The sequence below is a fragment of the Podarcis erhardii genome (assembly GCF_964252035.2).
Source record: "Podarcis erhardii genome assembly, chromosome: 5".
NCBI classification, from domain to species: Eukaryota; Metazoa; Chordata; class Lepidosauria; order Squamata; family Lacertidae; genus Podarcis; species Podarcis erhardii.
Genome location: NC_138509.1, coordinates 92,071,289 through 92,098,251, shown reverse-complemented (window position 1 = coordinate 92,098,251; position 26,963 = coordinate 92,071,289).

Sequence of the window (26,963 nt, the reverse complement as noted above, 5' to 3'; positions counted from 1 at the left end):
TCGGTGAGTCAGTGTTTGCTTTTGCTGATCTTTCCCCCGCATAAATCATCCCATTATGGGCGCATCGTCATTGATGTAGCTGCGAAAGCATTCACTCCCTTATTCCACCTGTCATCTCTGTGAGTCGGGCTCCTTTTACACTGGCCTCCCATTCCCGCTCATAACAATATAAAGGGAGGAAGCGACGTAATGCTGAGTCATGACAGAGGGCCATGCTGTCGAGTCATGTCTGCTCCCAAATGAACATGGGAAGCTACCTTATGGGGACTCAGGCCATTGGTCTGTCAACCTCAGCCTTGTCTTGTTGGACTTCTCTTGTTGGACTACAACTCCCATCAACCCCACCTAGATTAGCCAATGGGGAAGGGTGATGGGAGTTGTGGTCCAACAAATGTCTGGAGACCCAAGGCTGAAGAACACTGCTCTAGACTGACTGGCACCAGGGTTTCATGTAGGATTGTTTCCTAGCCGTCCAGACTTTGAACCTGGGAACGTTTGCAGCCAAAGCACTCACTCCATGCCCTCCAACATGTTGAGTCCCAAAACCAGGATGCACGTCTTTCCGGCTGTGCTCCCATGTGAGTCATGTGACCCACATGAGATCATACAGTCCAAAAGGCACACTTTGGGAGGAACCAAAAAATGTGTGCACTGGGGTGCCATGTGAGATCACGGCCCCGGAAAAGTGCTTTTTCGCTGTGAGATCTCAGCGCGAAATCATGTGAGATCACGGTGCACAAAATGGGTGCCATCGTTTCATGGGGAAGAAAGGGGTGTCCTGGTTTACTCAGGACATTTGCAGGGTACAGTGGTACCTCTGGTAATAATAATAATAATAATAATAATAATAATAATAATAATAATAATAATAATTTATTATTTATACCCCGCCCATCTGGCTGGGCCTCCCCAGCCACTCTGGGCGGCTTCCAAAAAAATAATAATTAAAATACTCTAATACATCAAACATTAAAAGCTTTCCTAAACAGGGCTGCCTTCTGGTGTCTTCTAAAAGTCAGGTAGTTGTTGTTCTCTTTGACATCTGGTGGGAGGGCATTCCACAGGGAGGGCGCCACTGCCGAGAAGGCCCTCTGCCTGGTTCCCTGTAACTTGGCTTCTCGCAGTGAGGGAAGCGCCAGAAGGCCCTCGGTGCTGGACCTCAGTGTCAGGGTAGAATGATGGGGTGGAGACGCTCCTTCAGATATACTGATATGAACTTCAGATATGAACTTAATTCGTTCGGGAGGTCCGTTCTTAAGCCGAAACCTGAGGTGCGCTTTCATTAATGGGACTTCCCGGTGTGTGACTTCCGCCCGCATCCCAGGGCAAAGTTTGCTACCGGGAGCAGCTGCTTCCGGGTTAGCAGACCTCATTACTTGAAGCATTCGTAAGGGGGACAGTACGTAACCAGAGGTTCCAATGTATGTTGCTCTGCCACTGAGCCATAGCCCCTCAGAACCTAAAACTGTTGGGGCTTAGAGGAAGTTGCCTTAGACCAGGCTTCTCAACCATCCTAACCATGCTGGCTGGGGTTGATGAGAGTTGTTTTCCAAAACAGGGCAAAGGCATCACTTTGGGGAGGGCTACCTTTTACAGATTCACAGCGTTAGTCCATCTAGTTAATATTGTCTATAGTGACTGGCAGGGGCTCTCCAGAGTCTTAGGTCAGAGTCATTCCCAGCCCTACCTGAAGATGCAAAGGATGAACCAGTGACTACCTTTCTGTATGCAAAGCCTGTGCCCGCTGCTGCTGGTGGATCACTGAGGCCTGCTCTTGTGTCTTTGTTGTTGTTTAGTCGTTTAGCCATGTGCGACTCTTCGTGACCCCATGGACCAGAACACACCAGGCCCTCCTGTCTTCCACTGCCTCCCGCAGTTTGGTCAAACTCATGCTGGTAGCTTGGAGAACACTGTCCAACCATCTCGTCCTCTGTCGTCCCCTTCTCCTTGTGCCCTCCATCTTTCCCAACATCAGGGTCTTTTCCAGGGAGTCGTCTCTTCTCATGAGGTGGCCAAAGTATTGGAGTCTCAGCTTCAGGATCTGTCTTTCCAGTGAGCACTCAGGGCTGATTTCCTTCAGAATGGATAGGTTTGATCTTCTTGCAGTCCATGGGGCTCTCAAGAGTCTCCTCCAGCACCATAATTCAAAAACATCAATTCTTCAGCAATCAGCCTCACTTCCATACATCACTACTGGGAAAACCATAGCTTTAACTATACGGACGTTTGTTGGGAAGGTGATGTCTCTGCTTTTTAAGATGCTGTCTAGGTTTGTCATTGCTTTTCTCCCAAGAAGCAGGCGTATTTTAATTTCATGGCTGCTGTCACCATCTGCAGTGTTCATGGAGCCCAAGAAAGTAAAATCTCTCACTGCCTCCATATCATAGAATCATAGAATTGGAAGAGACCACAAGGGCCATCGAGTCCAACCCCCTGCCAAGCAGGAAACACCATCAGAGCACTCCTGACATATGGTTGTCAAGCCTCTGCTTAAAGACCTCCAAAGAAGGAGACTCTACCACACTCCTTGGCAGCAAATTCCACTGTCGAACAGCTCTTACTGTCAGGAAGTTCTTCCTAATGTTTAGGTGGAATCTTCTTTCTTGTAGTTTGGATCCATTGCTCCGTGTCCGCTTCTCTGGAGCAGCAGAAAACAACCTTTCTCCCTCCTCTATGTGACATCCTTTTATATATTTGAACATGGCTATCATATCACCCCTTAACCTCTTCTTCTCCAGGCTAAACATGCCCAGCTCCCTTAGCCATTCCTCATAAGGCATCGTTTCCAGGCCTTTGACCATTTTGGTTGCCCTCCTCTGGACGCGTTCCAGTTTGTCAGTGTCCTTCTTGAACTGTGGTGCCCAGAACTGGACACAGTACTCCAGGTGAGGTCTGACCAGAGCAGAATACAGTGGCACTATTACTTCCCTTGATCTAGATGCTATACTCCTATTGATGCAGCCCAGAATTGCATTGGCTTTTTTAGCTGCCGCGTCACACTGTTGGCTCATGTCAAGTTTGTGGTCAACCAAGACTCCTAGATCCTTTTCACATGTACTGCTCTCAAGCCAGGTGTCACCCATCTTGTATTTGTGCCTCTCATTTTTTTTGCCCAAGTGCAATACTTTACATTTCTCCCTGTTAAAATTCATCTTGTTTGTTTTGGCCCAGTTCTCTAATCTGTCAAGGTCGTTTTGAAGTGTGATCCTGTCCTCTGGGGTGTTAGCCACCCCTCCCAGTTTGGTGTCATCTGCAAATTTGATCAGGATGCCCTTGAATCTATCATCCAAGTCGTTGATAAAGATGTTGAATAAGACCGGGCCCAAGACAGAACCCTGTGGCACCCCACTAGTCACTCTTCTCCAGGATGAAGAGGAACCATTGATGAGCACCCTTTGGGTTCGGTCAGTCAGCCAGTTACAAATCCACTGAGTGGTAGCATAGTCAAGACCGCATTTTACCAACTTCTTTACAAGAATATCATGGGGCACCTTGTCAAATGCCTTGCTGAAATCAAGGTAGGCTACATCCACTGCGTTCCCTTCATCTACCAGGCTTGTAATTCTGTCAGAAAACGAGATCAGGTTAGTCTGACATGACTTATTTTTCAGAAATCTATGCTGACTATTGGTATCACAGCATTCCTTTCTAGGTGCTCACAGACTGTTTGCTTAATGATCTGCTCCAGAATCTTCCCTGGTATTGATGTCAGACTGACTGGGCGGTAATTATTTGGGTCCTCTCTTTTCCCCTTTTTGAAAATAGGGACAACATTTGCCCTCCTCCAGTCTCCCGGGACTTCGCCTGTTCTCCAGTAATTCTCAAAGATCACTGCCAGTGGTTCTGAGATCACATCTGCCAGTTCTTTTAATACTCTTGGATGCAGTTCATCTGGCCCTGGAGACTTGAATACATCTAGACTAGCCAAGTATTCTTGTACTATCTCCTTAGTTATTCTGGGCTGTGTTTCCTCTGCTGAATCATTTGCTCCAAATTCTTCAGGTCGGGCATTGTTTTCTTTATCGGAGAAGACTGAGGCAAAGAAGGCATTGAGGAGTTCAGCCCTTTCTGTGTCCCCTGTTTGCATTTCACCATCTTCTCCTCTGAGTGATCCCACGGTTTCTTTGTTCTTCCTTTTGCTACGAACATACCCATAAAAGCCTTTTTTGTTGCTTTTAACCTCTCTAGCAAGCCTGAGTTCATTCTGTGCTTTAGCTTTTCTGACTTTGTGTCTACACGTGCTGGCTATTTGTTTGAATTCCTCTTTGGTGGTTTCCCCCCTTTTCCATTTTTTGTACACATCCTTTTTTAATCTTAACTCAGTTAGAAGTTCTTTAGATAGCCACCCTGGCTTCTTTAGGCACCTTCCATGTTTCCATCTCATTGGTATTGCCTGAAGTTGTGCTTTTACTATCTCCCTCTTAACAAACTCCCAGCCATCATGAACTCCCTTTCCTTTTAGTATTACTGTCCATGAGATCTCACCCAGCACTTCCCTAAGTTTTATGAAGTTGGCTTTCTTAAAGTCAAGAAATTGAGTCCTAGTATGCTTGGCTGCTCCTTTCCGCTGTATAGTAAACTTCAGAAGAGCATGATCACTCGCGCCTAATGATCCTTCCACTTCTACCCCACTAACCAGGTCATCAACATTGGTTAGGACCAGATCTAAAATGGCTGTTCCTCTTGTTGCTTCTCCCACTTTCTGGACAATGAAGTTGTCTGCAAGGCCAGTGAGGAATCTGTTTGACCTTATGCTCTTGGCTGAGTTTGACATCCAACAAATATCCGAGTAATTGAAGTCCCCCATTACTACTATCTCCCTTCCTTTTGCATGCTTGGCCATCTGTTCCAGGAAGGCATCATCTATGTCCTCTGTTTGGCTTGGGGATCTATAGTAAACTCCCACAATGAGGTCCCTGTTATTCTTCTCTCCCTTAATTTTGATCCAAATGCTCTCACTTTGGCTTTGAGGTTCTAAATCTTGGATCTCTTCACAGGTATACACATCCCTGACATACAACGCCACTCCTCCTCCTTTCTTGTCTGGTCTGTTTCTCTGAAATAGATTGTATCCCTCCATTATTACATTCCAATCGTGGGACTTATCCCACCAGGTTTCAGTGATGCCTATTATGTCATATTTAGTTTGCTGTACCAAGAGCTCAAGCTCATTCTGTTTATTTCCCATGCTTTGCGCATTAGTGTGCAGACATTGAAGTCCATTAATCATCCCCCCGTGTCTCTTATTTAAGGATTTTTTCCTCCCACCACTAGGTCTCTGTGCTGTTTGCTCCATTTGGTCTATGACATTTCTTCCCCTTCTGTTTGCCAGGAGGTGATGGGACCAGTGGCCATGATCTTCATTTTTTGATGTTGAGTTTCAGACCATATTTTGCGCTCTCCTCTTTCACCCTCATTAAAAGGTTCTTTAATTCCTCCTCACTTTCTGCCATCAAGGTTGTGTCATCTGCATATCTGAGGTTGTTGATATTTCTTCCGGCAATCTTAGTTCTGGCTAGGGATTCATCCAGTCCAGCCTTTTGCATGATGAATTCTGCTTTTATGTGTCTTTAGCACAAGCTTAAACACACCCTGCAAGAGTCCTGGAAAAATCCCGTTTTTCCCCGCGAGAGTGCAGCGGCTATTTTGGTCACCATGATCTGGTGCGATTTCGCACTGAAATCTTGCTCCGAAAAGAGCGCTTTTAGGGAGCTGCGATCTTTGCAGCCTGGGCATTATCATCTGCTAGCGATTCCAGCCCACAGGAAGCCATTGTGAAAGGCACAGGTAAATAGGCTGGTTGAGATGTTGGCATTCTTAGGCACTTTGCAAGCTATATCAGTGGATAGATGAAACCCATGCAGCCACAACTAGTGCTTGGGAAACGAATTAAATCTGAAACTTTGGCTAAGTAAAGAAACAAACAAAATGAGGCGATTGGAGTGGGGGAGAGTAAAAAGCGATTGTTCGGTTGCCTAGGTAACAGGATGTGGGTGCAGCCAATCAGCGAAGTTGATATACTGTTTTGACATCCATGCACATATTCCTAACATAAATAGCAACAGAGACCTAATAACAATAGGTTTTAAAGCTAGAAACTGATGTCATTTCAAATGTGTCAGTCAACGGGAGCCTATGAAAGTGTTTCTTCTATCAAACTGACGTTAAGTACATGCTGTAATGGCTTCATAAGTGATAGCAGACTCCTGACAGGCCATAAAGGAGATGAAACATCTATAATTACCTTGTAGCATGTTCGGTGTCCTTTGGCATATTTAAAAGAAGGGGGGGGGATTTGAAGGAAATAAAATAAAACTTGAGCATTATGATCAAAGCTGTCCAAAAGTAAGCTGCCTATGCGAAAAGGATAACTTTCGACAGAGTAGAGGCCTTTAAATGGGAGCTTCATTTTATGTAAGGAAAGGGGTAGGGCAGGGGTCGGCAAAGTTTTTGCGGCTTGGGCTGGTTCATGGTCCTGCAGATGCTGCGGTGGGCCGGAGTATGCGCACGCACGCATGCACATGCAAACACGATTTCTGGTGCTCCTTCTGGCACAGAGGAGGCGTGCGCAGCTTCTCATTGGCTGCAGGAGCTTCCCACAGCCAATGGGAATCTAGCCAGTGTTGTGGAAGGCGGTCCCCGCCCTGCTCCATGCTGGTTTAGCGTGGCGCATGGGAGCTGACTGAGTGGGCAGTGGTGGTCCCTGAATGGGTGGCGGGGGTCCATGGGCTGGTTAAACGACCCCCATGGGCCTTAGGTTGCTGACCCCTGGGGTAGGGAACTTGGGGTCTGAGGGCCAAATATGGCCCTCGAAGCTCCCCCCAGGCCACACCCCTCACAGACCCTGCTTCCTGCATTGTGCCTGCCTGGAATGTGTCTTTGTGTTCCACTTGCCTGAATGGATAGAGAAGGGTTTGTGAGTCTGGGCAGCAACTAGCCTATTGTACAAAGGTATGCATTCATTATCCCGCCCACTTTTGCCTCTGGCCCTGCCTGTCATGGACATGTGGCCCTTACAAAGTTGTCCAGGTGGGAATGTGGCCCTCTGTTTGAAAAACATTTTCCCGCCCCTAATCTAAGGGGGCTATATTCTGAACCTCTCTGAAGCAAATTCATCATTTCTTAACGTTCTTGGCAGATCTTATACCCCCAGTCAAAGCCGTTAAACAGAGCAAAGTCAGTACCGAAAAGGCGTCAAGTAGATTTTGAGTACCATTAATACACAGGCGGTATAGTGGGAGATGGACTGATCCGAAACATGGCCATGACATATCCCTCAAATTTCCTGGTAAAACTGGGATACCCTCCCCTTCTCACAAGAATATTGTGGCCATTTGGTATGGTATTTCGCGCCACAATTTCCCCTGAAAAAAGCACTTTTTCCAGAGCCGCAATCTTGTGCACTTCCCCAAGTACGTGTTTTTGGGCTCCATATCCCCAAAGGAGCACTTTTTGGGGGAGGGGGGAAATCATACCACAAAATCGTGTGAGATCATGGCACCCAAAATGGCCAACGTGCTCTTGGAAGAAAACATGGGAAGATGATACCCCAGTTTTTCCCTTCAACATGTTGGAAGATATGGCACGATACACTAGTAAATATCTTGTGTGTGCCACATTAAAAGGGATTGGAACCAGGCAAGAGAGTGGCTATTATTATTATTATTATTATTATTATTATTATTATTCATTTCACTTCTGTTCCGCTTGATATTTTTAATAAAAAATCTCAAAGCGGTTTACAACACATTAAAACATCAAACAAAGCAATGCAGGGCAAACCATTAGTGAAGAAAGTCAAATATAACATATACATTCAAAGCGACATAGCGAACAGGAGACTAAAATATTATATTAAGGATTTCAAAACCAAAACATAACAAAGGAGGTCAACTACAGAATGCATATTTAGCGCAGCAGAGTTAACAATTGCAATTATCTTAAGCATTTCAAAAGAAAACATCACCAAAGGAAGTCAAATATAAAATGTACATCTAAAACAGCATAATTAGCAAGGGAATAAAATATTATTATAAGCATAGAACATATCCGTTGCAGTTGATGCCAGTCCTGCCAATGGCTGCGGAAGATCAGGCTCAATTACCTTGGTGTGCAATACTTTGACAGGAGAATTTACCACTGGATTTTTCCTCGTATTACTAGGGTGGGTGGTGAGGATTCCCACCCCTGCAGCGTTGGAAAGTTTAGAACTCTTTTCTACTCTTTCAGTGCAAGTGTTTTGGGTGAACGTGAGCGTCTCATAATGATGTGGCTTGGAATGCAAGATTGCCTTTCTGACTGGATTAAAGGTTGATTTAGCTCAGCAAAAAGCCACTTCCGCTCTTCGAAGGAGGTGGAGTTGCGGGCTTCACAGCCCGATCCCCGCACAATTGGGGGATTCCCGGCCGCTTCATCCCCTGGCCAGCCAATCAGCTGGCTCTGGGGGCGTGGCCTGCCCTACTTAAGGCAGGACGCGGCCGGGGATTTCCTTCTTTCCCCACCTGCCGGCTGTTCCTGCTTTTCTCACTATCCTGCGTTACAAGGTTTTCCTTCCTTGACCTTGCTATGGACCTTGATTGCATAGCTGTCAACTTTCAGATTTGAAAATAAGGGATCAGGAGCCTCAAAAATAAGGGATCAGCAGCCTCACCTATCCTGGGGACAGTCTATGGGATATCTAATAATCTGGGATAGCAGCGGGAAACGGCGCTAGAATAAGGGAATTTCCTGCAAAAAGGGGGAAGGTTGACAGCTATGCTTGGTTGGGCACCATTGAAGGGCCTGGTAGGAATTTTTCCACTTGGCAAATTGGCACCAGCCACTTGGTTTTCGCCTTTGTTGTTTAGTTGTTTAATCGTGTCTGACTCTTCGTGACCCCATGGACCAGAGCACACCAGGCACTCCTGTCTTTCACTGCCTCCTGCAGTTTGGTCAAACTCATGCTGGTAGCTTCGAGAACACTGTCCAACCATCTCGTCCTCTGTCGTCCCCTTCTCCTTGTGCCCTCCATCTTTCCCAACATCAGGGTCTTTTCCAGGGAGTCTTCTCTTCTCATGAGATGGCCAAAATATTGGAGCCTCAGCTTCAGGATCTGTCTTTCCAGTGAGCACTCAGGGCTGATTTCCTTCAGAATGGATAGGTTTGATCTTCTTGCAGTCCACGGGACTCTCAAGAATCTCCTCCAGCACCATAATTCAAAAGTATCAATTCTTCGGCGATCAGCCTTCTTTATGGTCCAGCTCTCACTTCCATACGTCACTACTGGGAAAACCATAGCTTTAACTATACGGACCTTTGTTGGCAAGGTGATGTCTCTGCTTTTTAAGATGCTGTCTGGTTTTCGCCTTCCTCGTAGCAAATTGTCACAACTTTCTTGGTATTGGTGGTTAGGCATTGGTATTGTTCTGTAGATGGAAGAGGGGAGGAAGCGCCATCACCTGCCCCGCATATTGAAGGGTAGTCCGATAAAGGATTCCGGCGGGGGCGTGGCCCTGTCCGAAACCTATGGAGGTGAGGGCCTAAGGCACGCCCCCGAGCAGTGACCCCGGGGGAGTTCCTAGTTGATGTGCATCAGCAGGACTCCCCCTACTCGTGGTTAACCCTTCTCAGACTTCAAGCGGACGGGCTAAAGCCGGATATAGTCGGTTAGGACCAATGCCTAATCCAATACTGCCCATCACCTGTAACCAATAAAACTGTGGCCTTATTTAGCCCATTAACCTTAATATTTGTGTCATGTGTCTTTATCTCCATGGGGGGGGGGGGGACTCGCCAAGCAACAGGTTGATTTCGTGTCAGCATCGGTCATCCTCACTGAGAACCGCCATGCTTATAGGCCTCTGGGAGATGCCATTAAATTTTCCCACAATGCCTCTGATATACTGTGCCAATTTGGGGGCTAGGATCGCAGTGCAAAATTGCATGAGGTCATGGCGCCCCTAATTGCCACGGGTCCCTCAGGAGAAAAAAACCAAGGATAAATCTCCTCTCACAAAAATACATCAAATGTTTGTGCAAATTTCTCCCACCATACACATTTCCCTATGCAGTTGTGCCTCGTTTACATTTTTTCCCACGAGTAGTTTTCTTTAATCTACATTATCTTTGTTAATTTTATTTTTATTTATCTGCACATTTTAATACACTTTCTGTTAATGTATGCATTTTTACGCACTTTCTGTTAATGTATGCATTTTTGAAACACATTTGGGGAGTCGGAGCATCGCATTTTAACGCACACTTTCCCTTGACATACACATTTTTCTACACACAAACTCACATCTTCTTTTTTCTTTTTTTGTTGGCCTACTGCATTGCTGAGAAGTTTCAAAGGGTAGCTGTGCTTTGGTTCAGGAAGTGTGCATTAGGCAGATTTGCATTTAAATGTGAACTGCATTTCTCCGCAGTCCCTCCTTGCAAGCAGTGACCATCCTGCAAAACTGGATTTAACAGTTGCTGCAAAACTAGAGCTCTTTTATCCTCACCAGTGTTCCATTACCCTTTGCTGCCCCCTTGGTCAGGACACCTTGTCTCGCCCAGGTTTCAGATAACAAGGTGATACTAGGATTATTATTTTACACAAAATAAGAGATTAAAAGAGTTCATTGAAAACACCGAGATAGCAGCACCAAATTATAGCAGCTTAAGAGCAGCATATTAGATATTACACACAGATTCGTGCAAATTTCCCCTTTCTTTCACCGAAAAGCGAGGATGGCTGAAGGAGGAAGCAGAAGAGCACTGGGTCTGTGGGGTTTGTGTGTGCAGTGCTCATTTTCGGATGGTGATTCTCCGGGGTGGGGAGAGGTGTTGGTTAAACCCCCCCCTTCCTTGCTTGTGTCTTAACATGGGAGCAAACAGCTTCTACAGCCAAGAGAAGGTTATATGCATTTATGTGCAATATCTAGTCTGGCCCTGAGTGCAATATTTACGTACAATATCTAGTCAGGCTATGAGCCATGATAATAAACAACAACAACAACAACAACAACAACAACAATGATTTATTTATACCCCGCCCATCTGGCTGGGTTTCTCCAGTCACTCTGTGTGGCTTCCAACAGAATATTAAAATACAATAGTCTATTAAACATTAAAAGCTTCCCTAAACTGGGCTGCCTTCAGATGTCTTGTAAAAGTCTGGTAGTTGCTTTTCTCTTTGACATCTGGTGGGAGGGTGTTCCACAGGGCGGGTGCCACTACCAAGAAGGCCCTCTGCCTGGTTCCCTGTAACCTCATTTCTCACAGTGAGGGAACCGACAGAAAGCCCTCTGAGCTGGACCTCAGTGTCCTGGCAGAACGATGGGGGTGGAGACGCTCCTTCAGGTATACTGGACTGAGGCCATTTAGGGCTTTAAAGGTCAGTACCAACACTTTGAATTTTTGCTCGGAAACCCAGAAATGCATTATTATTTACTTAGCAGTAGGAGCAACGAGGACTGAGGGAGGGCTTTAACATTTGTAAGGCTGGTGGCAGGCAGTTAGCTTGTTATTTATGACCTGCTTTTCCTTCCGAAAGCTTAACAGGATGTCAAGAAGAGCCTCCTGTAGAGACACTGACCAGGCTGAAACCTGTATAATTTTAATCATATGCCTCAGACCAGCCTAGCCTCCAGATGTTTTGGACTACAGCTCCCATCAGCACCAGCCAGTGTGCTTTAATTCATGCTGGCCACTCTTTAAACCGCTCTCCCAATTTTATCTTCACAACAACCCTTTGAGGCTGGTCAGGCTGAGAGACAGTGATTGACTCTGTGAGACTGATGCCTCCATGGGGATCTGAAACTGGGTCTGCAGCTACACTCTAATCCCTACACCACATTTGCTTCCCGTATATTTTATGCCAGGGACTTCTCTGAATCAGAACTTGGTTTATTGCAATGCTAGCTGCCAGTCGCTTTGAACATACCTTTAAAAATAACTAAATAAATAACAGACCTAGAAGCAAATCCATGTGTCCAGCACATGTTCAGAAGATTTGCCCCCCAAAAGAATGTGGTTTCTGTGTGTGTACTTTCAAAAACCAAAAGCGGTATATGTCAACATTCTGAAATGATAGATGGGGCTCATAAAATTCCCAGATACACAGATGGGTATTTAGCTTTGCTGCTATGGTGGGATTATGCTACACTTTCTGACACACCATTAGACACATACACACACATCTGAATTTTTGGAGTTCATATGGCTCCCATCAGAACTGAATCTGCAACTGGAAAATACTGAAAGCAAAACAAGGAAATAACACCACATCAAAATGCACACACAGAGTGAAGAAAACAAGATGTCACTATTCATGGATGAGCACATGATGTCCTCTCTCCATAACGCCAGTGAAGTTCTTGCTCTCACCCCTCCTCCGAGTGAACGAAGACACCTCTGTCATTTGGGAGCTAGTGCAGTGCCTACTTAACCTATGGAACTCACTGCCACAGCTTGGGTGGCTTTAAAAGAAGATTGGACAAATTACTGGAGGATGAGGCTATTAACGGCTACTAGCCATAATAACAACAACAACAACAACAACAACAACAACAACAACAACAACAACAACAAAAATTATTTATACCCCACCCATCTGGCTGGGTTTCCCCAGCCACTCTGGACAGCTCCCCACAGAATATTAAAAACACAATAAAACATCAAACATTAAAAACTTCCCTAAACTTCAGATGTCTTCTAAAAGTCAAAAAGGGAATAAAGAATGTGTAAGCAGAAGTAGTAGGAAGAAGAAGAAGAAGAAGAAGAAGAAGAAGAAGAAGAAGAAGAAGAAGGGGAAGGAGAAGTTGTTTATTTATGTGTCGCCCATCTGACTGGCCAACAATTATAACATCACAGTAAAACATCAAACATTAAAAACTTCCCTAAACAGGACTGCCTTCAGATGTCTTCTAAAAGTCAGATAGTTGTTTATTTCCTTGACATCTGATGGGAGGGTGTTCCACAGGGCAGGAGCCACTACCGAGAAGACCCTCTGCCTGGTTCCCTGTAACCTCATTTCTCACAGTGAGGGAACTGCCAGAAGGCCCTCGACGCTGGACCTCAGTGTCCAGCTGAATGATGGGGGTGGAGACACTCTTTTAGGTATACTGGGCCGAGGCTGTTTAGGGCTTTAAAGGTCAGCACCAACACTTTGAATTGTGCTTAGAAATGTACTGGGAGCATAACTGACAGTTATGTTCTGCCTCCATGGTCAGGCAGTAATGCTTCTGAATACCAGTTGCTGGAAACATCAGGAGAGTCGAGTGTTCTCGTGTTTGAATCCTTCCTGCGGGTTTCCCACAGGCATCTGGTTGGCCATGGTGAGAACAGGATACCGGACTATATGATCCATCGCCCTCATCCAGCAGGTGCTTCTTCTGAGTTAAGTATAATAGATTCAATTGACACAGAAATGAAAAATGCCTGTATATTAATGAAGGTTTAAAATGGAAAATAGCTAAATGCTTATTACTAACACTGGGCTTATCCACAGTAGTTTTTCTAAGGGAAAACTTAGCTCCCAAATGGGTGAATGATTACCTGTTGATTACAGATAGGTAGCCATGTTGGTCTGCCATAGTCAAAACAAAATAAAAAAATTCCTTCCAGTAGCACCTTAAAGACCAACTAAGTTAGTTCTTGGTATGAGCTTTCGTGTGCATGCACACCTGTTGATTGTTACTCTAAACTGTTGTAACCTTAGATAAGATGACAAAGGTATTGAGTTGCAAATTTGCCATCTTGAAAGGGTGTGGCTGTTAATTTTTCTCTGAATGCCACAGAAGATGCAAACAAAGCTTTCAAGGAAAATAGCTCCAGGGACACGGATGTTGTTAGAGAGAGAGAGAGAGACCTTTGCTTATAGGCCTGTTTGGATTATAGTGGTACCTCTGGATACGCACACCTGCAATTGCTGTCGCGAATTCCTCGCGGCGCTTTTTAGCGAAACACCCAGAGTTCCAGGTTTCTTTTCAGTGCAGTCTTTTTAATGTGAGCTATATACAAGTATTTACAAAAACAGTCCATACAGAGTACCTGCTCCTTAAGGCAAACGAATACTCTCCACCACAGCACCACCACACTATAGCACAACCACCACACTTACTGTTGAACAGGCTTTCCTTTTAAAACAGGTGATAGCCAATCATATTCCTGCTGAGTCACTCTGACCCAGCACTTCACAGAGTATTGCATCAGCCTGTTGAAGCCTGCAGACTTACTCAGTATCCTGCGAATCCCAACAATTGCGTATCCTTCAGGATGTGAACATGGCAAACCCGGAAGTATTTTCCCGGATTTTGCTATGCATGCATGTGCAGAAGCGCTCTACAGAGTCATGCACATGTGCAGAAGCGGTCCCTCCAGTTGCGGAAACCTTGGGATCCGACCGGAGCTTCGGAACAGATCCTGTCCACAACTGGAGATACCACTGTATTTCCTATTTTATAAGATGCTGAGCCTGTGCTGGACCCCACATGGATGTTTTGGATACAACCTTTACTGCATTCTGCTTTGTTTTTGAAGAGTTCTGCAAGTAAAAGTTTGAATAATATTTTAATGGGAAATTCTTTCTTCCAAAAGGAGTCAGTTCTTATGCTTCCAGTCGCTTCAAACTGTGCAATATTATTATCTGCAACGTTATGTTCTTCTGTGATGAAGTGGTTAGCATATTGGACTAGGGCTGGGGAGACTGAAGGTCCCTACTTAGGGCCCAGTCCCTACTATTTCTCAACCCACCCTCCCTCAGGTATTTTGTGAGAATAGTATGACAAGAACACACCATGTATGCTATTCTGCCTCCCTTGGAGGAAAGGTGAGATATAACTAGAATAAAATAAAGTATTTCTAGAAGGAATGAGGGAATCAGGCGGCAGATTCTGAGAGATCTTTAAAGGCGCACAAGGCTTCCTTGTGGAGATTGGAGATATGGATTTTCTGGGGAACGTTCTCTGAATGAACACCAGAATAAAGGAAGCATAGCATGTGGAATGTTTTATCCCCTTGTGTGAATTCTTTAACAATGCTATGGAGGCTGTGCAACCCAACCTAAGCCAGCCCTCACTTCACTGCCATCTTATTATGCATCCAGGTGGTAGCATTGCCTGAATCCTGCCCTTGGAGATATAGGTGGATGGGAACGTTAGCTGTCAACTGAATTATCTGAATTTTGTCACACTGTTTCAGTTCAGAAAAATGCACACCAAAATGTGTATTTTGTGGGGGGAAGGGATACCAAATCTGTATTTTAGGGGAAATGCATTAATAAGCATATAAGCAAAATGTGTGCCTTGGGGGGGGGGGGAATAAATATAAAATGCACACCTTTCCAAGTGTCCCTATTTTCCAGGGACAGTCCTGGATTTACAGAAGCCATCCCAGTTTTGATTTGATCCTGGAATGTCCCGCTTTTCCTTAGGACATCCCTATTTTCATCGGAGAAATGTTGGAGGATATGGAGTTATGCGACCCCTGAGCTAAGGAGATAAGTAACTATACAACCTTTAGAAGACATCTGAAGGCAGCCCTGTATAGGGAAGTTTTTTAAATCGTTTAATGTTTTATTATGTTTTTATATATGTTGGAAACCTCTCAGATTGGTTGAGGCAATGCAGTCAGATGGACGGGGTATAAATTGTAACATTATTACTGTATTATTATTATTATTATTATTATTATTATTATTGAATAGAATGTCCCTATTTTCATCAGAGAAATATTGGAGGGTATGAAAATGTGTACATTTTGTCAGTCAATCAATCAATCAATCAATCAATCAATCAATCAATGTACAAATAATCATTATAACTTGAGTGGAAATGTGCTACGTCTTAACATATGAGGAAAACCTGGCCTGGGTAGTTTGGGTGCCTGTTCAACCTGGTGCCCAGTTGCAAATGGTTGAAGGGTAATTTCAGGGCTCTCCCTGCTCCCTCTCTTTACGGCTCTTCATCTTTAAACTGAACTTAAGCCAGACAGCCCTTCAAAGAGAAAACTCATTCAAATGGAGAACTGCTGTCCAAAAGGTGTGACACACAACCCCCTCTCTCTTGACCAAAACCACTGCAAGCTTTCGTGCTTCCTCTTCTGCACTGCCTCTGTGCTTAATTTCTTTTAATTCTCAGGGAAAGTGTTAAGGTGCTTTTTCTAAAATGGCAATTATTATTATTGTATTTTTTATTTTTTTTTACAAACCTAAAAGATGCCATTTATTTTTACTTCTCTCTGAGTCAAGTTGTAACAGCCTGCAAGGGTTCAATTATCTTGTAAGAAGAAAATCTCTGGGGGGGAAATAACAGATCTCTGCAAATGATTACCCAATCTAATAGAAGGAGACAATTGAAAATTGGGTGGGGGAACAATTAGCCGTCAGTTTTCGAGACTTGAGATGTTCCTGCACTTGCTCCCCCCCTCCCCAATTTCTCAAAGCTAATTTGCACTATACCAAATGAAAACTCTTGTCTTCTCACAAAGTTAAACAGCATGTGATAAGGCCTAGCCCTAAATGAAATGTAGGTCAATTTTGCTTCTCTCTCTCCCTCTTTCTTTTTACGCAACAGGTACTGCTTTAAAATGAAATGGACATATATTTTGAATGCAAATAGCCACACAAAGAGACAATTTGCTTCTGATGGGCTTTGAAGTCAGCTAGGTCTGTTAGCTTTTCCTTCCCTTCCATTCCTTAAAAAAAAAAAAAAAGTTCAGCCATGGAAATAATAGAACACCCTAAAACTAACAAGTGCAACAGAACGGAAATGGGAATATAAATGAGTTGGGGAAATTCAGGAGGTCAGGGAAACCAGGGCAGGCCAGGAGAGGAAGGAGGCAGGAGGGAGGGAGGGGGGAAGAACCCGCAACCCACAGATGTGAAGCTGACAAAGTGGAATCAAAAAGAATTTTTCTTTTTACAGCTAAATATTCTAATAAAGGGAATTGAAGCTTCTGTTTGTGTCCAGGGATCCCCTTAGCCTTTTTTTGCTTGGTGACAAAAAGTTTAAAAAGGAGCTGCAGTTAACAAACCACTTTGGATGTGGTCCTTCATTTAGCATTTTGCCCAGTTGTGTGAAACACTGGGGTGGGATATGCTGATAAAATCCCTTCTGGAGGCAAAGAACATGGGGTGGCAGAGAGATCCCTCCACCAGCTGCTACCTCCTGATATAGAATTCCTGCTCCATGATTGCAGTCATGGGATTGTTGTCTATCACATGACGGTGTATGTTTTGACTCCACAGAGTGGGAAGTGACAGAGACAGGATGTTTGTGTTACTGCGTTCCGTGAAGTGGGACTATTGTCCTTAGTTCTTTCTCTCTTTGCTATCTGATGCTAGAGAAAGAGGGAGCCATGTTGCAGTGCTCCGTGTGTGTTTATATGTAAATAAAGTAGATTAGCCAAAATGCTGAGTTGTTGAGGTCTGTTACACAAGCTGCAAGAACTCTGCGGATCCCTAAATGTGCCGATGTCTGTTGGCATCGGTTGCTGTGATGTTCGGGCTGAAGAAAGCTTATGCACTGTAGTGGTTAAGAGTGGTAGACTCGTAATCTGGTGAACTGGATTCGCGTCTCTGCTCTTCCACATGCTGCTGCTGGGTGACCTTGGGCTAGTCACACTTCTTTGACGTCTCTCAGCCCCACTCACCTCACAGAGTGTTTGTTGTGGGTGAGGAAGGGAAAGGAGAATGTTAGCCGCTTTGAGACTCCTTAGGGTAGTGATAAAGCGGGATATCAAATCCAAACTCTTCTTAACATGGATAGAGCAGATTATCTGCACACAGGTAAATTGGAGTTCTCGAAGTGAGGTATATGGGGTTGGTTATATAGAAATGATTATGTGGGACTGGGTCTTTCATAGCTGCCTAGCCAGATAACTGATGCTGGAGAGAAAACAAAGAAGTTTCAAGACCCGAGCTCAAACTGCTCCAGCTTTTGGAGACAAAGCATGGCATCTTGGAGCTGACTGGTGTAAAAATGACAAGGTGGAACTAGGTGCAGACACTTAAAGTTATCTATCACCTACATGTGCTTTGAATTCAGCATTGCCCACTAATCTGGAGCGCCTGGGTGCTCCAGTTTGCGTTTGGAGTAGAGAAGGGATGAGCAGATATGTCCCCTTTGGTTCCAGTTTCTCATTTTTCCAATCTTAAATTCCATTCTCCACCTTAGTTTGCAAATTTGTTTGTTTTGTTGTTCTTTTCTGGTCCTCGTGAAAATTCATTAGAGTTCTTGTGCGAATTTTCCTAATATACACATCTCCCCATGCAGTTTGGCCCAGGGCACACATTTTTTAAAATGCAATTTTGCCTAATATGACACATTTTTGCTTGTTATTTTCACTAATGCATGCCGTTCTGCTCTTCCACATGCAGCTGCTGGGTGACCTTGGGCCAGTCACACTTCTTTGAAGTCTCTCAGCCCCACTCACCACACAGAGTGTTTGTTGTGGGGGAGGAAGGGAAAGAAGAATGTTAGCCTCTTTGAGACTCATTCGGGTAGTGATAAAGTGGGATATAAAATCCAAACTCTTCTTATGAAGGTCCTGAACGATCGACCAGGAGGGAGAAAACATGCCAGTTGGGCATGTGTCTCTGCCAGGGTCCTACGTGAGTGTAAGACGAGCTCCTGACACTCACAGGATCTAGCAGGCTTACATTTTGCAGGCCCACCTTAACTGAGAGACAAATGATGGCAGTCACCTCATCTCTTGATGTGTGGTTTGGCTTCAATCACACAGGCCCTGTGAGTCAGGGATGCTCAGCTCTCCTGCCTGCCAAGCATCTCCTCAAAACCTTCTGAACGAGCATTGATTTTGCTCCTCAAATCAATGGCTTTTCACCACAATAGCCATCTTCTACCTCCACTGTTGGAGACAGTATGCCTCTGATTACCAGTTGCTGGGAATCGCAAATGGGGAGAGCACAGTTGTGCTCAGATCCTGCTTGCCACAGGCATCTGGTGGGCCACTAGACAGGCTCTGCCAATAATAATAATAATAATAATAATAATAATAATAATAATAATTTATTATTTATACCCCGCCCATCTGGCTGAGTTTCCCCAGCCACTCTGGGTGGCTTCCAACTAAACACTAAAATACAATAATCTATTAAATATAAAAAAGCTTCCCTAAACAGGGCTGCCTTCAGATGTCTTGTAAAAGTTTGGTTGTTATTTTTCTCTTTGACATCTGGTGGGAGGGCATTCCACAGGGCAGGTGCCACTACCGAGAAGGCCCTCTGCCAGGTTCCCTGTAACTTGGCTTCTCGCAGCGAGGGAACTGCCAGAAGGCCCTCGGCACTGGACCCCAGTGTCCGGGCAGAACGATGGAGGTGGAGACGCTCCTTCAGGTATACTGGACCGAGGCTGTTTAGGGCTTTAAAGGTCAGCACCAACACTTTGAATTGTGCTTGGAAATGTACTGAGAGCCAGTGTAGGTCTTTCAAGACCGGTGTTATATGGTCTCGGCAGCTGCTCCCAGTCACCAGTTTAGCTGCCGCATTCTGGATTAGTTATAGTTTCCAGGTCACCTTCAAAGGTAGCCCCACGTAGAGCACATTGTAGTAGTCCAAGCGAGTGATAACTAGAGCATGCACCACTCTGGCGAGACAGTCTGTGGGCAGATAGGGTCTCAGCCTACGTACCAGATGGAGCTGATAAACAGCTGCCCTGGACACAGAAGTGACCTGTGCCTCCATGGACAGCTGTGAGTCCAGAATGACTCCCAGGCTGCGCACCTGGTCCTTCAGGGGCACTGTTACCCCATTCAGGACCAGGGAGTCCTCCACACCTGCCCATCTCCTGTCCCCCCAAAACAGTACTTCAGTCTTGTCAGGATTCAACCTCAATCTGTTAGCCGCCATCCACCCTCCAACCACCTCCAGACACTCACACAGGACCTTCAATGCCTTCACAGGTTCCGATTTGAAAGAGAGGTAGAGCTGGGTATCATCCTATGTCCTTGAAGGCCCTTTCTCCAGGTGCTTTCCTGCCAGGTGGGTCTTCATGTGGTATCAGAACCTACCTGAGGTTAAAGTGATGTGAAGGTACGGACTGTGGGGAAGGAAAACGCAGGCGTGAGACGATTCAGTACGTATCACCCATGTGTTCCTTTTGCACAGGATCAGGCCCCAGTCCTTGCTTTAGAAAAAGTTGGGGGCAAACCCAAATGTCAAGGGATGTGTTGCTCACCCCCATGACCAGTCAAAAAGCCCTAAAAGGGTATGCTTGTTTTTGCCTTCTTACCACAGGGCCATTTCAGTCATGACTCAGCAGTAAATCCAGATTGGCTCCTGAATTCCCCCATTATGGCATACTCTTCAAGTGCCCCAATTTTCCCAGATCAGCCTGGAATTACAAAAGCCATTCTGGCTTCTGATTTGATCCTGGAATGTCCCATTTGCCCCCTCCAGCGCCACCACCACTGAGCTGGATGAGGAAGATGAGCTGGCAGTCATCCTCCTGGCAAGACTGTGGCAGCAAAAGACATATGTCTCAATTTTTGTTGGATGGTATGTGATAGGAAGCTGCAATGGACCTGTACCTTCTGGCTAAGGATTCTGTCTGCTGCCTCAACCTGTTGTAATTGCTGTCTTGTTTTGATGGGACAGTGTAATTATCTTAATCCTTGTGTAAATGTGTTTTTTTAAAAATATTTTGCAAACAACTTAGAAGCCCATTTTGCATTAACTCTCCAACGGCTTGACTTCATCTCCAAAGGCACTGTCCTCCGTTGTCTCCTGAGACAGAGGAAGGTATACAGTCATACCTCGGGTTAAAGACGCTTTGGGTTAAATCTTTTCAGGTTGCGTCCCATGGCGACCCGGAAGTACTCGGTTACTTCCGGGTTTCACCATTCACGCATGCGCAGATGCGACGTGCATGTGCAGAAGTGGCGAATCGTGACCCACAGACGCGGGTTGCGTTCTGCCCAGGTTGCCAACAGGGCTCCAGAACTGATCATGTTCGCAACCAGAGGTATCACTATATAAATAAAACCACTTCCACCCCAATGACCCCATCTACACCCCACTTTAAACAGTCGTAGCTTCCCCCAAAGACTTCTGGGAACTGTAGTTTGTTAAGGGTGCTGACAGTTCTTAGGAGACCCCTTTTCTGCACACAGAGCAACAATTCCCAAAGTTCCCTGGGAAAAAGGACTGTTAAACCACTGAGAATTGCCCAGAACGAACTCCCCAAAATTCAGCTGAACATGACAAAGGCTGAAAAGAATTTTTTTCCGGGTTTTTTGTTACTCAGTCCTAGGTAGGTGATATTGCAGGTACACTTGAAGCTTCAGAACATGCTAAAAGTGTGTGTTTTTTTTCATGGAAAAGGGAGTCTAGTATGGGAAAATCCTTTTGTTTACACCCTAAGATTCTAGGTTTGTCAGAAAGCAGCCACCGATCCTTTCGAATTGGCCCAGTACAGCCCCTCAAGACCTGAACTGAATGCGCCAAGCCTGTTTCAGTGATAAAACACAGAGGAAAGAGTTTGCCGTGAAGAGGCATACCTGTCTGCTCAGGGAAATATTAAATTAGCCAGCTGCTGGTAAGAGCTGCCTTTGAAGGCATGAAATTGAAGGGAGGGGGGAACTCTGTCAGCTACCTGGGAGAGAGATCCTTTGTCGGAGGCAAAAACGGGGCAAAGGGGACGTGTTCCAGGTTGCATAACTGGGTGGGGATCGCTCTGTCCTTAAATACGACTCAGTCAGAACTCAAACTTGGCAAGAACAGACTTCTCCAAATTAGTGGTCTTCAATTACGGCACTTATCCCTTTAAGCTAGATGCAAGATCTTGAGTGAGAAATTGGAAGCAGGGGCCCCAACCCTGGAACAGGTGTTTAACGGGAAGGTTGGAAGGCAGCAGGTGGCTGCATGTGGAATCTTTCATATATTGCTGTAGGGGGGTTAGGTGGAAAGGAAAAGGAGGCTGCTTTCTCCTTCTGGCAGAAGCGAAAGGCTATCGCATTGAAACAAATGGAGAAAGCAGCATCTGCTGGTGTTAGGTTTGTGAATATGTGGCCACGTATAGCTAAAAAGCGAATACATTGAAATACAAGTTCAAAGATTTCTGAGCTACCATGTTGCAGCTCGCTGTTTTGCAAGGGGCTCCTCATTCAGTTCAATGGAGGAGCCAGTTCCATGGTGAGCTGATATCTTCTCTGAAGTGAATGGGGAAATCACTGGTGCAGAGCCCTTGGGGACTCAGTTTGCATTTAAGAGTAAACCTGCCTAATATTCCTGAAACAACGAACAAGCTGAAACACAGCCATCCTTTGACATTCACACTTCTCTGAATTTTGCTAGGGAGTTCTCTTGCCAAGTAACGTGTACAAAATTGCTAGAATATGGTAGAATATCGTGTGCATCAAACGGCATGCATTAGTGAAAATAACATGCAAAAATGTGTCATATTAGGCAAAATTGCATTTTAAAAAATGTGTGCCCTGGGCCAAACTGCATGGGAAAATGTGTATATTAGGAAAATTCCCGCAAGAACGCTAATGAATTTTCATGAGGACCAGAAAACAACAACAAAACAAACAAATTTGCAAACTAAGGTGGAGAATGGAATTTAAGATTGGAAAAATGAGAAACTGGAACCAAAGGGGACATAACTGCTCATCCCTTCTCTACTCCAAAAGCAAACTGGAGCACCCAGGCGCTCCAGATTAGTGGGCAATGCTGAATTCAAAGCACATGTAGGTGATAACTTTAAGTGTCTGCACCTAGTTCCACCTTGTCATATTTACACCAGTCAGCTCCAAGATGCCATGCTTTGTCTCCAAAAGCTGGAGCAGTTTGAGCTCGGGTTTTTAAACTTCTTCATTTTCTCTCCAGCATCAGTTATCTGGCTAGGCAGCTATGAAAGACCCAGTCCCACATAATCATTTCTATATAACCAACCCCATATACCTCACTTCGAGAACTCCAATTTACCTGTGTGCAGATTATCTGCTCTATCCATGTTATACAATTGTCTGGTGTTTATATCGCTCCAGGCTCTGGCTGGTGAAAGGCATGTTTGCATCCTCTCAGTTTGCCTGTTTGTTAAACCCACCCAACACCTCTGTGCATTTGGAAAGGTTGAACATTGTAGAAAAGGCTGGGCTGAAACACTTTCCCTGACACGCTAGCTTTTCGTGAAGAAAACTGATTTTGATGCATGGGAACATTCAAGCATGCAACAGCTCCCATGCAACCGGGAATCCAAAACTACACAATGCCAGGATGCATTACTGTATTGTGTGATTTATTACATGTATGGCTCAGCCCTTAGTTTGTGGTGTGTGCAACACTGGACTTTACCTTGAACTCATATTTTTGGTTTTTATTGTTTCTGCTTTGGATATGTGTGTGTGTGTGTGTGTGTGTGTGTGTGGATACCTTGAACTTTAGGTTTTCTAATTGTGGTGTAAGATCAAAGAGTGAGTGAATGATGCGGATGATTAATACACTGAAAAGAAATTGTTTGCTCCCAATGCATATTACTTGGCGTGTGACTATGTGCCTCTTAATCTTCAGGGCCAGACTTAGATGGTTGGGAAGAATGAAAATGTGTCTGGGCTCAACTCCAGGGCTGCACCTGGTGTCAATAAGATCTCAATTGTCTTTTGTGAATTGGCAAGGGTTGCACAAGACGACTTTATTTTCTGCCTTCTGTTCTGTTTCACAAATCTTTATTTTTCATCCGTCCCGTTGAAGTTCCCTAATTGTTTTCATTTTAGCCATGTCTCTTTGAAATAGGAATGATATTCACACTTTGCAAAATGAAGAGCCAATCTGTAATCTTTCCCTTTTAGGCTGTGATTCTAAGTAGACATTTGTCAGCTGGGGAAGCAACACACGTGGCTTCAGAGCAGGTGCACAATCTCCCAATGCCCAGGGTCTACCTGTAAAGATGTACTCATAGAGCCAACCTGTAGAGGTTGGTGGGGTGGAGCAGCAGCACTCACCTGGCTTCCCATCAGCTGTCTTGGTGCTGCTTTCTGGGAAGGAGAAGGGGACAGGCAAGCTGGTGGGGAGGTCAGTGTAGTGCAAATGCCCTGGGCTGACTCCGCTGGTGTGTTTGCACTATACTGACCTTCCTGCTGCCTTCCTTCTCCCAGTAAGCAGCAAAAGCTCAACTGCTACTAGTCTTTGATAGTGTTGTATTTGATACAGATGGCTGACTAATTAGATATCAATCAAATGAAAAACTGCAGTGCCAGTGCGGTGTAATGGTAAGAGTTGGATTCGGAGATGAGAAAATAGAGCTCAAATCCCTTCTCAGCAGGTGACCTGGGCCAGTCACTGTCTCTCATCCTAAACTACCTTGAAGGGTTGATGTGAGAATAAAATGCATCAATCAATCAACACTTTATTACGGTCGTAGACCAGCATAAGGAGGGAGAGGTACAATAATTTAAAATCATTTAAAATCTAAAAACAACAACAACTAAAAGGAGTTAAAACAGTGTGTGTGTGTGTGTGTGTGTGTGTGTGTGTGTGTCTCAATAAGAATCCAAAAAAAGCTAAGAAAGTCTAACTATCTGTCTACAGAGCACTCCAATATGAGTGCTCATTATATTTAGTTTGTGGCACAGGTCATCATCCGTTGAATCTTGAGCACTGCTATGCAGATTCTGGCAACGTTGCATGTTGTAGCAGGATCGGTATCTGAGAGCAGCAGGGAGGTAGAGAATTGTCCTGTGCGCCCTGGGTACTTATGCAGTGATGGTAAGATGAGGCTAGTACGAATGTCTCTATAATAAAGACACAGGAGCAGCACATGCTCTGTTGTTTCTGTTTGTCCAGAGTCACGGGGGCATTGCCTCTCAGATAAGCAATCTTCCTGTATCGGCCTTCAAAGATAGCTGAGGGAAGGGCATGGCATTGAGCCAAGGTAAAGGCCCTCCGGTGCTTAGGGACTTTGAGTTTAGCTAGATCTGACATAGGGCAGGCAGAGTACCTGGAGGGTTCATTGGCAATAAATGTTGGAGTCCTGAGTAGATCCAATTGACGCTCAGTGTCTGCAGCACATTGTTTTATGAGAGCTTTGGTGTATTTTTAATCTTTGTTGGAAGCCGCCCAGAGTGGCTGGGGAAACCCAGCCAGATGGGTGGGGTACAAATAATAAATTATTATTATTATTATTATTATTATTATTATTATTATTATTATTATTATTCCATGCTGAGTAAAAAGCATGGAGAGAAACCCAGGGTTGAGATTTTAGTTACTACAGCCTGTTTCCATGTGGATTGAAAATCATTGTTCATAGTTAGTGGGCCAGTAGTTGAGTATGGTCACCCACACTCTGGCCTCCACTTTTATGAAACCTGTCTCTAGTCTCAAGGTGGCATTAGAGACACATTTTGGGACTAAGGATAAAATGAAGAGGGATGAAACTTGAGCACCTTGGAGGAAAGGTGAGATATAAATGAATAAACAATAAACAATAAATCAACCATCCTAAAATAAGTTGGGATGAGCTGCTGGGAAGATCTATCTCAAATTCTGGAAAAAGTCTATGAAAAGCCTTATCCACTCTGTTTGCATCAATGTGAAAGAAAGTCATTATAAAATACTTTATAATTACTGTTTGACACTGTACCAATTGGACAGATGCTTTAGAATTTAATGAATATATAAATTCAGGAGGTGTCTTCAGACTTTTTGCATCTGTGGTGGACTGGTCTAAAATTAGATACCTATTTGGTCGAGCTATTGACAAAAATTAAGCAGATGGCAACATATAATTTACCTTGGGATCCAACAATGCTATGTTTAGGTTTATTAGAGGGAACTGTTAAAACTGAAATGTAATTTATGATGTAATGAAGTAATACCAAGATACCTAATAAATTTTTGGCTGCCATCCATCTGTCTCGAGATACAATGGAGTGTGCCTTCAAGTATGAAGTCAAACCACTGCATAAGTGTGACCTCCACAGAGCAGAAGCCTGGGCAGTGTGTCTGGAGGTCCTGGGCTGCCCAGACGACAAGACCCCCTTCTTGGACTCACTGATGGAGTCCAAAGGAAAGCAGAGCAATATGCTTGGCATCAGCTTGGCTGCAGTAGTTGCCAGAAGGAGGCGTACAAGGCGCCATCCAACCATCTTAGGGACTCCGCTCTGGATTTGTGTAGGGTTTACTCCCAAGTCTTTTCTTGTCCCATAGATGTCCTGCAAGGCAGCGGAGGTCAGAATTTTCCTTCTCCTAGGTGGGCTATCTTCCTTCTAAGAAAAATAGTGCAAAGGTATGTAACAATGGGAAGTGAGAGCTGGACCATCAAGAAGGCTGAGCGCCAAAGAATTGATGCTTTTGAATTCTGGTGCTGGAGGAGACTCTTGAGAGTCCCATGGACTGCAAGAAGATCAAACGTATCCATTCTGAAGGAAATCAGCCCTGAGTGCTCACTGGAAGGACAGATCCTGAAGCTGAGGCTCCAATACTTTGGCCACCTCATGAGAAGAGAAGACTCCCTGGAAAAGACCCTGATGTTGGGAAAGATGGAGGGCACAAGGAGAAGGGACGACAGAGGACGAGATGGTTGGACAGTGTTCTCGAAGCTACAAACATGAGTCTGACCAAACTGCGGGAGGCAGTGGAAGACAGGAGTGCCTGGCATGCTCTGGTCCATGGGGTCACGAAGAGTCGGACACGACTAAACGACTAAACAACAACAACAACAACAACATGTAACAATGACTGTATTTTTCGCTCTATAAGACGCACCAGACCACAAGACACACCTAGTTTTTGGAGGAGGAAAACAAAAAAATATATATTCTGAATCTCAGAAGCCAGAACAGCAAGAGGGATCACTGCACAGTGAAAGCAGCAATCCCTCTTGCTGTTCTGGCTTCTGGGATAGCTGCGTAGCCTGCATTCACTCCATAAGGCGCACACACATTTCCCCTTACTTTTTAGGAGGGAAAAAGTGAGTCTTATAGAGCGAAAAATACGGTATATCTATAAAATAAATAATTCCAACTGCAAACCTACG